This window comes from Sphaerodactylus townsendi, linkage group LG05 (genome assembly GCF_021028975.2).
Source record: "Sphaerodactylus townsendi isolate TG3544 linkage group LG05, MPM_Stown_v2.3, whole genome shotgun sequence".
NCBI classification, from domain to species: domain Eukaryota; kingdom Metazoa; phylum Chordata; class Lepidosauria; order Squamata; family Sphaerodactylidae; genus Sphaerodactylus; species Sphaerodactylus townsendi.
In genome coordinates, this window is record NC_059429.1 from 29,431,435 (window position 1) to 29,449,163 (window position 17,729).

Below are 17,729 nucleotides of genomic sequence, written 5' to 3' on the forward strand. Positions count from 1 at the left end.
GGTAAGAACACACTCCATCTATATGGGAAGGCTGGGTACAGCCAAAGTTGCAGGAATGAGAACAAAAATCAAGGGAGGGAAGAGATATGCTATTGTTATGATTATTACTTGATTACAATGGGTAATTAACAGACAATTGTTAATGGATCTTCATGGGTGGAAATCTGTCTTACTTGATGTATAGTTGAAGGCTTTCACAGCTGGAATCCACTGGCTGTTTTCTGAGCTATGTGAGCATAGTCTGGCAGTTTTTACTCCTAACGTTTTGCCCTTATCTGATGTCAGCCATACATGAGGGCAAAACATTAGCAGCAAAAACTACCAGACCCTGGCATACAGCCCAGAAAACGCACAACAGCCTGTCTTACTTTGGAAAGTGACACTATGCTGGTGGTGGAGAAAACTGAGAAACTGTTGAATTTGGAGACAAAGAAAAAAAGGTGGTCAGAAAAGCTGACAGTTCTGGGCTGCAAATGTACCTGGACTAAAAAATGCTGGGCAGGGTGGAACAGGGGCCTACATACTTGCTTTAGGAACCTGATCCAGGATCAATTGTTGTGCTGTATGCTGTAAAACTGTGTTTGCTTGCATTGTGTTTAGCTTATATATTACTAAACAGTGCTCTGTCCTTCAAAGGAACCTTCTCCTATTGGACTTCTTACTGTTTGTGGGGGTCCAGTTTCTTGGTGGGTTCAGTAAAATAGTTGGGGGACATAGAATTGGTGACTCTTAGTGATACAAAATATTTAACAAAAAATTTAGTAACTTCTATTATTTTAATAGAAACATAAAATAATTGTCTTTAATTGTTTTAATAAATTCTAATGCCATCTATAATCCCTTAATTTAAAATATGTTACACTGCAGGCCTGTTGTTTAACATTCTTCCAAATAATTATACAAATGTATCTGTTTCAAGTGTTTAATCCATGTGAGGAGGAATTTTATAATTTTTAAACAAATGAATAATTAAAAATTCATAGGCCCCCAGTAACAACATTAATTGGGTTATATTTTAGTTTAGTAATTAATTTGAGGAAAAAAACACCCTCAAAGAAATGCTGGGCTATATCTTGGTAATTAAACATAAGTCTCTTGCACATATTAAAATACCTCTAACTTGAGCAATAACAATTTTGAAAATTCCAATTCATGTAAATGAAAAGGGCCACTTTGATGCAAACTAGAGTCCGATACTGTGTTGCTGAATTAACAGAGGGGTGGGGTTACATCTAAACGCTAAACTAATTTACACAGGTTATCTGCTACTCAGAGATCTATATCTGGGCTTTGAGAAAAAAGCTTCGATGTACATAAAAATATTCTGAAAGTGCAGCATTGTTGTGCAAACTTAGAATGAGTTCACTTTGAATAATTCCTATATCAGATAGAATTGCAAACAAACTTTCCCAGGATGGAGTCTATGGCTGAGATATCTTCAGTGTGACCAACAACCGAAGCAGCAAGGTTTATCACAACACAGGATGTTAAATTCATGAAAACAAAAATTGTATTTGATATATATTTATAATGGATTGGGAAGAAAATCACTCTAACACCTGTCCCCATCTGAAGGAGAAGGCATTCTGTGCAAACTCATCCCATTCACATGCAACAGCAACACTCACAGTCTATAGTTACTGGATAGTTTCTTTCTTTGCCCATTTTAAGTTGAATTTGACTTTTTCTTTCAACCTAGGGCTAATTTTAATCGCAGTAACATAAACAAGCAGCAACAATTTCAAGCTGCGTCGCCTTGCTGGTAGGAACCATGAGTCTTTAATTCCATCAAGCTAAACTACATGGCAGGGCATCAATACAAGCAATGCTTTACCACTAACATTTTTCTGGTTAATCACATTAAATCAAATGCCAGAAAGGATTAAGTTGCTGCTGGCACAGTCCCAATACAGCAAGCTGATAAAAACACTGCCTGCAACTGGTTTATCCACCCACAAAGTTTTTCCAACACAACACTGTGGGAATCCTCATTCTTGCTGCACAGTATTCCATACACCATCTGAAGTTATTTCTTTGCAGTTTTGCTTTTTATTTGTGTGTAACCATCTTATTTGCTCCCAGCACTGACAAGTATGAAGTCAGTGTATCATCCTAAACCCAAATATAACTCATATGCAAAGTTCAGTGGAAACAGGCAGGATGAAAGAAGATAACCTATTCTTACTGATTTACAATGCAAATCTGACAAAACCTAAACCATGAAGAAGGGTAGAAAGTTGAAGACTTATTCAAGTCACTGCAGGAAAAGACACTGTGAAGTCTACACACTCAGAAAAAAACAAATCTCACTTTACAATTATACTCAGTTACATTTTATAATACAGGGCCCACCTAATTGGCGGAGCATGCTGAACATAACCAATATCTGAATGTCTGGATCTGACTCACATTTGTATGTAAAGAAAAGGAATATACTTAAATTCTAGTATCTTCCTGAAACCAAAGAAAAAATCCATGTATCATCATGGAGCTAGAAGGAACCAACGTCATCAAATCCATCCACAACACAAACATGCAACTTTACTAATCTACACATCAATCAGATAACAATAATACTAATCACAGACAATTTGTTTACAATAGAAAATCAAGTGTCTCCAATAACTTTACGGAGGAAAGGATTGGGAATATGCTCGTAGAATTCATCACTGGTTCATCCCCATGGTCTTCCACCTGGCATTACATAAAGAATTAAATATTTTTTTACTCATTCCACATTTACACACAACCCTTGGGTGATGCAATATATTAGAAATCCATAGCTACAAGAAATTTGCAGGCTATTAATAGCTACTGTTGATAATTCTCTCTGATAAGAGATACCTTTGCATTGCAAGCAGAGTGCATGGAGGCAAAACACAGCAGAGCTTCCCCAGGCATGTGTGTGTGTGCTGGCAACAAAGAAAACTCGGAGCCAATTTGTCATTTTTAAGTAATAAGAGGAGTCTTTATTAGTGCACTCCATTCTGGATAGAAAAGTGGAGAGAGAGGTTCTCTATTCTAATCCATCTAGTTGGATGGTGAGAGATGCTATCTGCATCTCTCTGCACACATGGTACAAGATGGAGGGTGTGTGTAAGAATGGTGGAGAGAGGCGGAGAAGCAGGAAGGAAGAAGTTCCCTGAAAGTAGCAATGTACACATCAAAGGGATAGTTTAAGAGTGGTAGATAAAGGTGTCCAGTGTCTTGACCTCCTCTACCTATCTGACTCACTGAGGAAGGAAACAGTGTGAAGTCCTTCACTTCCAACAACTACTACGTGATGTCAAGAAATGAGTCTACATTGCCAAATAGTCCTTATAATGTAAAACTGGAAGATGTACACTGTCCTTTGAGAATCCATTATTGGTTATACATAAAAGCAGGGGTACTGAGCTGGTATCACAGATTGCTTAATTGAATCAGTGTGTCCCCAAGTTCTCCAATAAATGAGTTCAAAAACAGAGAGCCACAGTGAGAGCAATACGTTAGATCAATGTTGTGTCAAGAGGCACTGAAAATACTGTAGTCCCCTCTTTAAACCAATGATAATTTATTGTAAATTAAAGTGTGACATGTACTTAAGCCCACTCTATGGTGTATGGCTCATACTTGTGACATCCATTTTTACTATCTGTATCACACAACCAGAGACTAATGTCCCATCTGAAGAGGTCACAGCTACCTTAGGCCTAGAATGCCCTTGTTGGAGATGAGGTATTAACGTACTTCTCAAAGGACACAGCAATCCAGTTCAAGCTGACTTGGCCTGGTAACAGGCAATATATTTTTTTTCCAGATAATTAAAGGCAGCGTGAAAGAAACATCCTTGCTTGTGGTATGCATGCAGCTGTCTGGCATAAAAGGGGTTCTGCAGTTTTTCAGAAATCTGTTTGACCAGAAATGACTATGATGGGGAAAAAATGTGTACACTGCAAGCATGCTGCTATCAGATTGCTTCAAGTGTTCTTGAAAATAATATTGACTCTCTCCAGCTGATGGAGACTGTATATCAGATTACCAGGTCTCACAATTATACTTAACATTTCATGATGTCAACTTCCATCTTAGGGTCTCCAAAGGAAACCTTAAGGGTGGGGAGCAAGATTCAAAGCCTACAGTATTTTTTCATTTGGCTCAAAGAAAGCTTTTGCTATTCATTTCACAGTTATGCCATTACTCCAACCATCATCCCCTGTCCTTGAGGTATCAGGCACACCAAGGCTCTGTCCCAAAGCATAAAACCCATACTATATAATCTACCCACCAAGCTATAAATCAGTGCTCCTCTATCTTCCAGATCCCATTCTTGAGTCTCAGAGACCTTTGGCCAAATATAGCAAATTAAGCCAGACAAATTAAGCCAGACAATAGTACAAAACTTCCCAGAATCCTGCAAATTATCCGTGACTGACTATGGTGGATATAGGAATTCAAGGGTTTTCTTAATAGCAATACGGTTGGCTGAAAGAACTTCACAGTCACTCTGCCAGCACAGAGGGCAAATAAAACCAGACCAGCTTTTCATTAGAAGACTGATTGATTTATTTCATTACTTATTTATTTCTACCCCATTTATTACCAAAATAACTGACAAAACATTCCACTTTTGGATATGGTCTGTTTCAGGGGTCCGCAGCCTATTTGCATGAGCAGGCACTTTTGGAATTCTGATAAAATATTGTGGGTGCAGCCACAAATTGGCTGCCATAGGAGGCAGAGCCAGCCCACATAACTGCTGCACTTTACTTTCACAGTGAAGATCCTTGTGCTATGGTAACAGTAGTTAGCAAAGGATCATATTTCCAATAGCCAGTCAAAATTTTGCTGAGTAAAAGTCCCACCTACTTTCTAGAGACACTTGGCAGATACCAGGAAATGTATCAGTGGTTGCCATGGCTTCAAATTGGGGACCCAGTCTACTTACTTTTTCCCCAATCATTCAGGAATTGGTCAGCACAGTTTTTCAGTACATTATGCCCTTTAAGTCTTGATTTAGTCTTGATTGAGCTAAATTGCTGTGATGGAGTTATTTGCTGCATTTGATTTTGTCTTTAGATGGTTTATGTATTTTATTGGATTAATTGGATTTGTTATGTGGTTGTTTGGGGTTGCTGTGAGCCGCCTAAAGCCCTTCGGGGATGAGGCGGCCTATAAAATCGAATAAAATAAATAAGTAAATAAGTAAATGTATTATGTAGACCTAGAACAGGAGTAGGGAACCTTTAACACTCAAAGAGCCATTTGGACCCATTTTCCACAGGAAAAGAAAACACTTGGAGCCGCAAATAATTTTTGACATTTAAAATAAAGATAACACTATATATATATGGGTTTTTTAAACCTTTTACTCCGCTCATTCTGAGAAGCGCATGGATGCACCTGCCCTGCTGCCTGCAGGGCAGGCAAGGATAAAGCCGGCGGCTCAGCCTCGCCGGCCGCCGGGAAAGCGCCCGTCCCGTTCCAACGGGGCGGGCGAGAGGGGAAGCCCGCAGCACAGCACAGTGCAGCCGACCGTGGGCAGTTGGTGCGCCTGCCCTGCTGCCTGCAGGGCAGGCAAGGATGGGGCCAGCGGCTCGGCTCGTGGAGCCACAGTGCAAGGGCAGAAGAGCCGCATGCGGCTCTCGAGCCGCAGGTTCCCTACCTCTGACCTAGAATAAGTCTGGCATTAGTTTGGGACATATGTTATACTCCTTAACCACAACTTCATGGTTTTCCCAATTAAATAAAAGTATCTGTGCAAAGTTACAGCACTGATGTGATTATTATTAAGAATGACTCCTCCGCTTGCACATTCTACCTATTTGGGAACCCTCTAATTAAAGTGAATGGAGGATGTGCACCAACGGTGCCTGCCAGATTGTACCCAGAGTCATTAGGGTCAAAAAGATATACCATTCATAATTCAAATGGAAAAATTAGAATGAGATCCAAATTCAGCTGTAGTCTCAATGCTCAAAAGTGATGTCTGTTACCAAGCAAGGCTACTTTGAATGGTCAGCCTAATTTGCCATTTAAAACATTTCCCCTCAGAAGGTGATGAAGAACCAGATGCACATGATGAAAAAACTGATGTCCAGGATCATTGAAATGTTAGTGTAACAAATAGTTATAAACCACACTATGCTGGCCTCCATTATTGCACTCCCTTCTTGAGCAAGAATGTAAGTTTTATTACAATGTACTTTGACTTAAACTGCCATCTGGGAGGATTTTTATATGCTAGAATGGGTTTTTTAATGCTAATTATGTAATTTATTGGTTTCATGATGTAAGCATAACTATGTATGTTAGCCCTACTGAGTTCGGCTTAGGTTGGGGAGGGCAAGATATTAAACAGAATTTAAAAAGTAAAAATAACGATAACTAGCTTAAATGATATTTTAATAGACACAATGATGCTGATTGACAGTGGATTCTAGAATTGTTCCCACCCAGGAAGACACATTTGGCAAGATTGTAATATAACTTTTGTAGTCTTGTTCACAGAACCCCCATTGAAATTTATGTGCCAAAATAGGCATGATTATCTGAGTCAGAAATGACAACTATTTACCAGGTTCAGTTGTTGATTTCAGGTATCAATCGGTGATAAAAAAACAAAAACAAACAAACAACAGTGTTTCTATCTTTCAAAGAATCATTGACTTACCCTTTAGAAATTAGAATACACAAGGAGATTTCTAGTTTGTAGCCTCCTTCCCTTGATCTCTAGAAATAAATCTGTGAAAGTAGAACAGAATGCATCTTAGTTTTAGTGCACATGCCATAATCCCAAAATGTCCATGCATGGACTCCCTTCCTAATTATCTCATAACCACCTATCCAGACATTATTAAAGCTGTTCTAAATGCACAAGATCATTCCACCTTTTTCATCTGTGAAAAGTTGTAGGTTATGCTAATATCTCATTGATGTCAGTTTCAACCTTCTCTGGATTATATGTATTAGCTCCTTTTCTACATTCCCTGCGTTTCCTGCAGTACTTCTATGTTTCTTCTTGCTTTCCTCTTCCCACTGTCCTCAAGAGCATCCTGGGAGGTATAAGCAGCATACATAAACACTAAAGAGAAACCAACTTCTGAATGCAAAAAGGGAATGATGACAGCTCCCAGAATATGATAGCTGTTTATTTGGAGGCAGTTACTTTACTACTAGTCAGCAACTAGTTTTTCTAGTATGGTACCAAAACAGAAGTAAGGATTATCCATCCTGACCTCCTAAGGTGACTTTCACCAAGGTCTAACACCATAAATACCATGCCCCCATCAGTTTAAAGTATTTTTAAAATGCCACAAGGACCCAATGCAGATCAGATCCACAGTACAGCAGGCTCATTTGCTCATTTTTCCCTGGACCTTTTCAAGGGACAAAATAGCCACATAAACACACTTGAAGAGGGATGGGGGGATAGAGCACCTCAGCCCTCAGAACTTCTTATGGCATTTTTAAAATCACAGTTAAATGGTGGCAGTGTGTCTATGATGGACACAATGATGCCACCATGTCTAGTATGGTCCTAAGTAGATCTAAGGAGCACCTCTCAAGTAGCTGTATTTTACCCAGGGATTTCCACTGACTGAACATGCTACATTGCATTCCTGTTTGAGAAGAAACTTTTTTTCCCTGAAAATCCACCAAAACCTAAGCAGCATCACCAGGCTTGAAGTATGATCAGCTGCTATTCTATCTGGACAGTTTAAATTTCATTTACAGCTTAATTTCTAGGACAGATGGACTGCACTTTGCTCCAGCTGCAATCACTTTGCTGCTTGGAATGAGATGAAGTGTCCGGAGAGCACTGCTCTTGTATTTGCTTAATCCCCAAACAGAGCTCAACCCTTTTAAGAACAAAATTAAACATGTGCTTTGTTGTTAAACAGCATTGAAATGGGTCTCATAGCTCAATATAGATCATTTCTTTCATTTCTGAACATGGAACAAGACAATTCAAGGCTGGAATGACTTGTAAACAGTGGATGCAGGGTGTTCTCATACATATTATCCTTGATATATGAATGTCAGATGGCCTATGTCCTGAAATAATCCTTACAATAGATGCCATTTGGTCTCAAACACAACAGTTTCGCCTTTTAGTATATGTCCTTCCATTTTGCGCAGTCAAGAGTACAGTGACAATTTAAGTTCTGGATCTGGAATATTCTGTTTTATTTTCCTAATCTTAATGACTCCAGAGTGGGAACTACTTAGCATTTTAAAACAAATTATTTTTCTTTCACTGTAACTATTGATCTGAAAGCACTTCTTTGTCATCTCATCAAATTGGTCCCATCAGTTTAAAATGTATTTTTTCTTTTTTTAAAAAAAAGTTACATTAATGTTACAAGGCACATTTTGTAAATATTCTTTTCAGCAAAAGCATTAAAACTATGCAGTATTTTGGCAAAGTGTGTGTATATGTGTGTGTGTGCATATATATAAACACTTGAGCTGGAATTCTAGCAAAGTACATAGAAATTCACTGATCTACACAGTAGTCCAATCGGTGAGAGTCTAAGTATTCGTGGTGGCGAACCTTTGGCACTCCAGATGTTATGGACTACAAATCCCATCAGCCCCTGCCAGCATGGCCAATTTTGGTGCCGCTAGCCTAAAAACTGCACCCCCTTCAGGCCAACAACCAAAAAACATTTTAAAAATACAAAAAAACCCACAAACGGGGAGCAGAGCTTCGGACATGTAATGCGGGGGTTGAACCCGAGAACCCCCACTTAACTACGTCCTTGAGTTGATGGGTGGAGTGCAGAGGCCTGATGCAGACAAACTGCATGGCAAGGATGGAGTGCTTCCTCACGTGTAAACAGAGAAATGCAAGGACACCCCAATACAAGCCCACTGCACAGAGAAGCGCCCCAAAATAAGTGTTCTATGTTTAATGGACCAAAGACTTAGCTTCCCAGTGTCACAATTAATGACTTCATTAGAAATTTTTTATGATAAAAATATTGGGGGGGGGATGACAATATAAAAAATGATTAATACACAAGGGAAAATTAAATTGTTATGAAAGAAAGGAAATACAATGGTTGTTACACTTCCAAATGGCTTCAAAATTAAGAAGAGAATTGAAATCAACAGGAAGTGTACAATAGGAGCTGACAGAATTCAAAACAGAAAATTACACAACTTGCTTTTTATATATGAGTTTACTAACTATAAAGGGAGGGTTACATGAAGATCAAATAAGAAATCCTTTCTTTCTGTTACACATCTATATTACTGTACGTTTGGTTACATCTTAGTACCTATCAGCTGTCTCGTGCTCATGGTTGTGGTGGTGCTGGTGTGCTCAAACAAAGAAGCAGAGTTAACTTTATAACTTCAGGTGTACATGCTCACTAACTTGTAAGCAATTGTTATCTCACTGACCACAACTAATCAATAGATAAGGTCATAAACAGTGACTTCAGCAACTTGTTTACATACAAACTGATTATAACTGATTTGTGACAGACACTTATAAAATCCCAACAAAAACTTTCAAGAAGAAATACCTTTTCAACAATGGGAATCCTTATTGATGAAAAATATTGAATTTATACCTTGCCATGCAATGAGGGAAAACTTGTATAAGATGTTTTACAGATGGTACATCACTCTGAAAGATGTCACAAAGGTGAACAAAAATCTTAAAGAAAACTGCTGGAAATGTCAAAAAGAAAATGGATCGTTTTATCACATGTGGTGGATTTGCAAAGTCTGGAAACACATGCAGAAATCCAAAAAATATTGAAAATCAAATTTCAAATGGATGCAAAGAAAATATTATTGGGAATTCAGCCAACGAACTTCCCAGGAAAATTTCAAGAATTATTTCAGTACGTGTTAGCAGCAGTCAGAGTGATATTGGCATCTAGATGGAAAGCTAGAAATTTGTCCTGGCCAAGAAATGTGGAAAGAGAAGAGAATATGCTACAATGGCAAAGTTTTGTAAACAGATGACCAAAACAGGAGTTTTATAAGAAGTGGGAGTTACATTTCATGTACTGGGCTGATATGTCTAATTGATGTATTTTATAAAATACAAAATTAACTGGTCAATTAAAATGTATGGGGTATAATGTTTATATTGATGGGAAAATACTTTAATGGTGGAACAAGTATAAGTTGCAGTGCAATCCTATGCGGGGGGGTGGGGGCTGAATCCAGTTGCAGAGCCAGTGCAGGGCTGTGCCAATGCTTTTGCCCTCTCTGGCAGTGTAAGGGGCAACCCCACCAGTGGAGGGGAAAAACATGCTAGCAGCCAGCCACCACTCAGCTCCACAGTGGTGAAACCCAGAAGCCACTGTAGAGGAGGAGCATATTCTCGGGGTGGAGTTGATGTTAGTCAGCTTCCGCCCCAGCTTTGAGGGCAGCTACGTCACAGCCATTGAGCTCTGTGGAGGTTGGTTTTTTGGTGGTTAGTTTTTTTAAAAATTCACTGCCTCTCATGTTGCCTCTATAGGCAGCAGGCCATCATGGCAACGCAGCAGCGACCCTGTCCCCAGCCGCTTTGAGTTGTGGATTGCACTGCCTGGGAATTTTATTATCTGCTGTTTTGTAGATATTATAATTATTACACACAGTGATTAGTAGGTATTTATTAAAGAAAGCTAAATGTAATAGAATAATATTATTTTAATTGATGATTGATAATTAAGGCTTTTTCAAATTCAGAATGTAACAAACATCAAGATCTAGTCTATATCTAGATGAAGACTGTTTGCTATTTTTATCTATAAAGGTTTATCTATTTACTTTTATATTTTGTTAATTGTTTAAACATAACATTAATAAAAAGTTATTTAGAAAAAAATCACATCAAGGTAAATATAATTGGACATCACCAACATGGAGGTGGAAAATCATTTAAAGTTTACAAATTGCCAAGTATTAAAGTTTACAAATTGATAAGAAGTTTGTGATGTTTCCCTCAGCAATCTTCTCCTACATGTGAAATACAAGGAGAACATTTTAATCAAAACTTAGTATGACTGCAATAAATGTAATTGCTCAGTTGAACATGCTATCCCAGGCCCTCTCCCAGTCAGAAACCATGCTTTAGAGTTCCCCTTGATTTCACAGACATGTGCATCCATTACTAGTTATGGTTTCCTTCCAAATGTCTTTTCCCAACCTTCCATGCAATCTTACAAGGACCAATATACATGATTCATCCTTCCTGGACTAGTCTCAAGTTAGATGCAGTTTGGGGGTAACTTATAGTAAAGCAGATACTAAAGATCTGCAACTGATGTTTGAACTGTCATAACTGAACTGCTCCTGAAAAACTGCCTGTTGTTCTTCTTTGCTACTCCGCATTTTTGATAGGAAAATCAGCCAGTCAAGCAATCTTTATTTGATGTATTGTCAAAGGCTTTCACAGCTGAAATCACTGGGGTGTTGTGCGGTTTCCAGTCTGTATGGCTGTGTTACAGTAGCATTTTCTATTAAATTTAGATTTCTTTAATAAATGCTACTGGAACATGGCCATACAGCCTGGAAACCCCACAACACCCCAGTCTTTATTTGGTACAATTATAGCTAACTATCTGGTTAAGTATCTGCTTCTCTCCCCTGCCTTTCCTTTCTAGAGGTATATTAACGCTAGCTGTGCTATATACAAGGGATAAAAGACCCCTACACAGCCAGAGTCTGAGGATTGAATGTATGAAGACATTTCCACCAGCGTGCTCTTAACACAGATCCCTTTTTTGGTAGCAAGTATTGATATTCCAACATGTTGTTGTTCAAAGTCAGACTCTTCCCACAAAAATCCAGGTGGAATCCAAGTCAGAACTGCATGTTTAGTGAGTTACAGAATGCACTAATATATTATTACCACAGCATACTAAAATTAAATGAACACAGAAATACCAATGTTCTACCTTGCCCAGTATTATCATATTTAGACATACCCATGTTTTACCTTACCCAGCATTATCTGCTAAGCTTAGTTGGCAGGGACTCTCTAGGGACTCTTCCTGATATCTGATCACCTTTAAAGAGAGATAAGAGAGACAGAACCTGCAGTCTTTGGCAAAGCATGCACACCAGCATCGAGCCATGTCTCCTATAAATATCTGTTCATGTTGTTGTGCCCTCTCTTTACAAGAGCCACAGCTGACAATTCTTTCTAGCAAACAGCTACCTTACCTGCAAGGGTCACATGACAAACCATCATCTCTTTTCCATACAAGAAAAGTACAAGTAAAGTACAAGAAAACATCAACATTCATAAGCTACATAATGGCTCAATGCTACTTGACTCAGCAAAGTTAACAGCATCATTTCCTAACCCCTGAACACAACACATTACTATAATTATTAGTTATCTTTGTGATTAGAGCATCTGTGGCCATAAAAGTTAGCTACTGTAATAATTGGGCAGTACAAGAACTCAAACATGCCCAGGGCAAAGTATGTGTTTGGAATGCTTTAATTTAATAGTTGGTTTTTCTCTCTTATACTAAGCAACTTTTCAAAGAGAGCTCTGAATAAATAAACTCTATTGGCACCAAAGAACTAAAAACTTCCCTTTCCATGAGTTTATATGTCATGGGATTGGTATACCAAGTAAAACAGTGACAAGAAACCAATACCTCCCCACCCCAAACAGTCCCAGCCTGAAGCTCAAAAAAAGCTTGTCAGACCTGAGATAGCATTCCATGAATGTCTTCCCCTAGTGGTGACTTGTTCCACACAAAAAGCTTTCTCCTTAGGTAAGACTCTTCTAGAGAAAAAGTCACTGCTAACACAGCTCATCTGCAGAATTCAACACACCTTCTTATATCCTCACAAAGAAGGATTTTCAAACCTCCTCTTCATGCTGCAGTCCATTCAGTACCCCCTCCCCCTGAAATGTGGTTTTAATCCATTAATGAATTAAATTCAAAGTCTGAAAAAGGCTACAGTAAATAGGTATTTTTAAAGTCCTAAAGACATATTTGAATTTTCTTTTCCTGTCAGTTAACACTAGGCAAAACTTGCTGTTTTTGAAACCTCCATGTTTTAAAACAGAAACCAAATTTCCATGCACCAGCCAGGAAATCTGATTAATCTTAATGTCTAATTAGTATAGTCTGCTTTGTATCAGCAAATTCACAATTCTACCATTTGTTATAGTTTACTATACAGGGCAGACCATCCTGTAGTGATCTCTTTGTCAAGAAATGACAGCTAGCTGATTCTCAGTTTATAGTGCACTAAATTCTTTTTGGGCACAGAGGCACAATGGAAACAAGAAACTACTAGCAAGAAAACAAGCAGTACTTTCACTTTTTCAACCTATTGCACTTAATGTAGGATGGTGCTAAATCAATGGAAATAAATTCAAAACCAGAGTCTACTACAAAAGCCCTGTGAAAATTTTGCCCATTACCAATAGATCAAAAGTTATTCAAGGGGCTTAAAAACCTTCTGCTTTCAAGCAGCGGTCAAGCTGACCTTCATTTTGACACTTTCTAATGGACAGGAGTCCTCAACACCAAGGTGGAATGAAGGGTGAGTCAGAGGTAATAAATGCATGTAGCCTTCATGACAAACTCTACTTATACTCCAATTAAATTCTCAGTGACTGATTTTGCACTTTCTAAATGCTCCATGGCTAAGCCGGGGAGCTTACCTGCTGCGGGGCTTCTCACCCTGCTTGTAGTTCCCCACTGCAGCCTGGCTCTGTCCTTCACTCGAGTCAGGGGCAGTGAGGGAAGCCCCGAATGGATCCCCACAATTTCGGAATGACAACTGACCAATATGTACATAAACATCCCTTGTCCTTCCCACCTTCCTTCATGTCTAAGGAGATCACCTTGGCTTGGTCAAGGTCCAATTTACTATGATATCCAAATACCTCAATGAACTGGATTCTAAACCAGGATTCTACATCTTGGTTCACCTCTTAGAACAAAAGTTTGTGTAAATTAAATAAACACCAGTTCACCATTGCACCTACACATAGACGTCATGATGATGAGCTTGATTAAGCCAGAAGGTCCTCTGAACACCAAGGGCCTTTCCCCACTTACCTTAAGCCCCGCACTACTTGAGGAGAGTAGCGTGGGGTCCCCCGGCACTCCCACGAGAGGGGCGGCGACAGCACAGCTGCCCCAACGCTGCCGCTGTCGCGCCCCCTCAGCGCGAGGCATCCCTGGCACTCTTGCAAAGGGTGCCTTTTGATTACCCCGCGCAGAGCGCGGGGTTGTGGGGACGCCCGGGCGTGCGCCAGGGATGCCACTCGCTGAGAGCAGCGTGCAGCATAGAGGGGATCATGGTGAGTGGGGAAATGCCCCTAAATAGGATGGAAGGAGAAAGAATAATAATAATAAGAGTTGGATTTATATCCCCCTTTCTCTCCTATAGGAGACTCAAAGGGGCTTACAAACTCCTTGCCCTTCCCCCCTCACAACAAACACCCTGTGAGGTAGGTGGGGCTGAAAGAGCTCTGAAGAACTGTGACTAGCCCAAGGTCACCCAGCTGGTGTGTGTTGGAGTGCACAGGTTAATCTGAATTCCCCAGATAAGCCTTCACAGCTCAGGCGGAAAAGCGGGGAATCAAACCCAGTTCCTCCAGATTTAGAATACACCTGCTCTTAACCACTATGCCACTGCTGAACAGAAGAAACTTCAGTTCACTACTAGTTCACATGTGAGGAAAGGTGTCTGAGAGTCTAGTATTCCAAGGCTCATATCATGTTGCCTATTTCTTCCTGATGGTACAGGTTTCAAACTCTTTATGACTCTTACCTGAATAAAAATGAAATTTCTGTTTTAAAGCTCATACACCAAATTGTCCTACATAATTTCATTTTATTGCTTACACCAAGCCTACATACAAGGCCCCACATTCTATTTTTAATTAGAGGGCTTTGCTCTGTAGATATGCTTAAACTTTAAAGTTTCTTCAGAGGAGAAAGGAAACTTTCTTAATTCAATACTTGAGGCTGTTCCTCTCCATGCTAATAATATCACCAAAAGTGCTGTTTGGAATATCTGTCAGCTTTTCTAATGTCTTCAAACAATCCGATTAGAAATTCACCAGCGCCTCAAGAATGTCTGTTTTGTTTTTGAGATGAGCTTATAATAATAATAAAAGAATGTTACATTTAACAATGTTTTCCCCTCTAGCCTAGCTCTTTTTCTGGCTCTCAAGTGTGTAATTCTCAGAAGGGGTAAAGATGTCGTTGTAGCCTTTAGTATGTAATTATTTTCATGCCCATCATTCCCATTTACCACTGTATGAAAGATAAATAGTATAATTAGCAATAACAATGCATATTTCTGCTTCATTTTAAAGTCACAGGCTGTTTCACTAAATGAACCATTCACTTGAAATTGTACAACATGTACATGGGACCTTAACACATATTCATCTCACAAAACCACCAGGGTCCTTTAAGTTCAAACTTACTCCAACTTATTAAAATATGGCTACATTATCTCACAAATACACATGCATATGTAACATCTATGAACTAATTAATCCAGTAGGAATGGAGTCAGTGAATGGTAGAGGAATATGGCCTATAGGGATAGGGGGTCACCCATGTCTCCAGGTTCATACATTTTAGTCACGTCGGGGGTGCTAGGTGCCCCCCATAACAAAATGGCATGTGCCCCAACCACACACCACCCTGCAGAGAGGCAGGGGGCAGGGCTTGGCAGAAGGTGGCAGTGACACCCACCTGGGCCACCTGCCGCCGCCAAGCCCCACCCCCTGGTCTCCATGCAGGCCAGCTTTTGCCCTCCCCAGGCCCTGGGGATGGCAGGAGCCAGCTTGCAGAGAGATGGGAGGCAGAGCTCAATCTGAGCCCCACCCACCCCGGCCTCCATGCAGGCCAGTGAATGCCCTCCCCAGGCCCTGGGAATGGCAGAAGCCAGCTTACAGAGAGGCGGGGGTGTGGCTCAGACTGATCCCCACTCCCCCAAGCCCTGCTCCTGAGCGTGGGGGGTGCAGGGGTTGTGGCCCAGAGGAAGTGTTGCCTCCAAGTGCTACTTTCCCTCAATATGCTTCTGGTGAATGGACAGTAGCAAAACAGGGAAAGTCTGCTTGCTTCACAGTTGCATGATTATCTGGCCCCTTTTCACTTTGCAGAAGGAAACTGAAATTTATGAATGAAATGATGATTGGAAAAGGGGGCATAAATTTTGAATGATTGTTATTATTTTTTGAAATTCCTAAAACTGTGATCCATCTTAATGTGCATTTAGTTTAAATTCACCTATCTTACATACAAGTAATTTTCAGTAACACACATAATTCCCAAAGAAATATGGTAGATGGTATCATAAAATGATAGAATCATAGGATCATAGAGTTGGAAGAGACCCCAAGGGCCATCAAGTCCAACCCCAGCAATGCGGGAACACACAATCAAAGCACTCCTGACAGATGGCCATCCAGCCTGTTTAAAAACCTCCAAAGAAGGAGACTCCACCACACTCCTATGTAGTGCATTCTACTGTCAAACAGCCCTTACTGTCAGGAAGTTTTTGCTGATATTTAGGTGGAATCTTTTTTTCTTCACCTTAAATCCTAGTCTCTGGAGCAGAAGAAAACAAGCTTGCTACCTTACCAACATTACATACCTTCAAATATCTAAACATGGCTATCATGTCACCTCTTAACCTTCTCTTCACCAAACTAATCATACCCAGTTCCCTGACTCTCCTTGTAGGGCATGGATTCCAGACCTTTTACCATTTTGGTTGCCCTCCTCTGGACATGTTCCAGCTTGTCAATATCCTTCCTGAATTGAATTGCCCAGAACTGCACACAATATTCCAGGTGAGGTCTAAGCAATGCAAAATAGAGATGTACAATTATATCCCTCAATCTAGAGTCTAGACACTATACTCCTATTGATACAGACCAGAATTGCACTGACTTTCTTGGCAGCCGCATCTGCTCACTCATGTTCAGTTGTGGTCTACGAAGACTCCCAGGTACCTCGAATGTAATGTTGTGAAGCCAGGTGCCACCCATCCTATATCTGTGCGTTTTATTCTTTCTGCCTAAGGGCCACTCCCCACTCACCATAAGCCGCGGGGTCACCTCTTTAAAAGACACGAGGAGGATGGACGTTCCCCACGTCACCAGCGCCCACTGCGCAGCTGCCCTTAATTTGCCGCTCTCCCACCTCCTTGTCGCGCGGCAAATTAGGTCCTCTGAAAAGAGCAACATTTTCAAAAACCCCGCAGGTGCCGCAGGGGGGTGGGGAACCTCGGCTGTTTACTCGCGGCTGATTCGCTCTGACACGCAGCTTCCAGCCAATCAGGAAACAGGAACCACCATTTTGTTTAGGGAGGGTGTCCCCGTCAGAAAGTGCTTGGAAATTGAGACGTGTGCACAACAAGACGTGCCAACATTGCTCTTTTTTGCTCTTTTTTGCTCGAGCTCCACTGTTTTGCAGCTTGGCAAAGTGCCGCTGAGCACAGGGTTGTCGGCAGTGTAAACCGAATTCGATTTTTACTTTCATTTTTCTGCCCAAGCAATTTGCAACAGGTAGTGACGTCAGCATGTGCAGACGTCTCAAAACAATGCGTTCAGCTTATCCAAACGAACGTTTCGGGTCAGCCAATCAAAATGGAGCCCCACCTTCGGCTGGCTGCAACTCCCACGTGTAAATGATGCACACGCGTGCCAGCCAATCAGAACACTCGATTGCCTCTTTGACTCTTGATGTGGAACCCCGCACTATTTCCTGAATGGAAAATGAGTGGGGAACAAATGT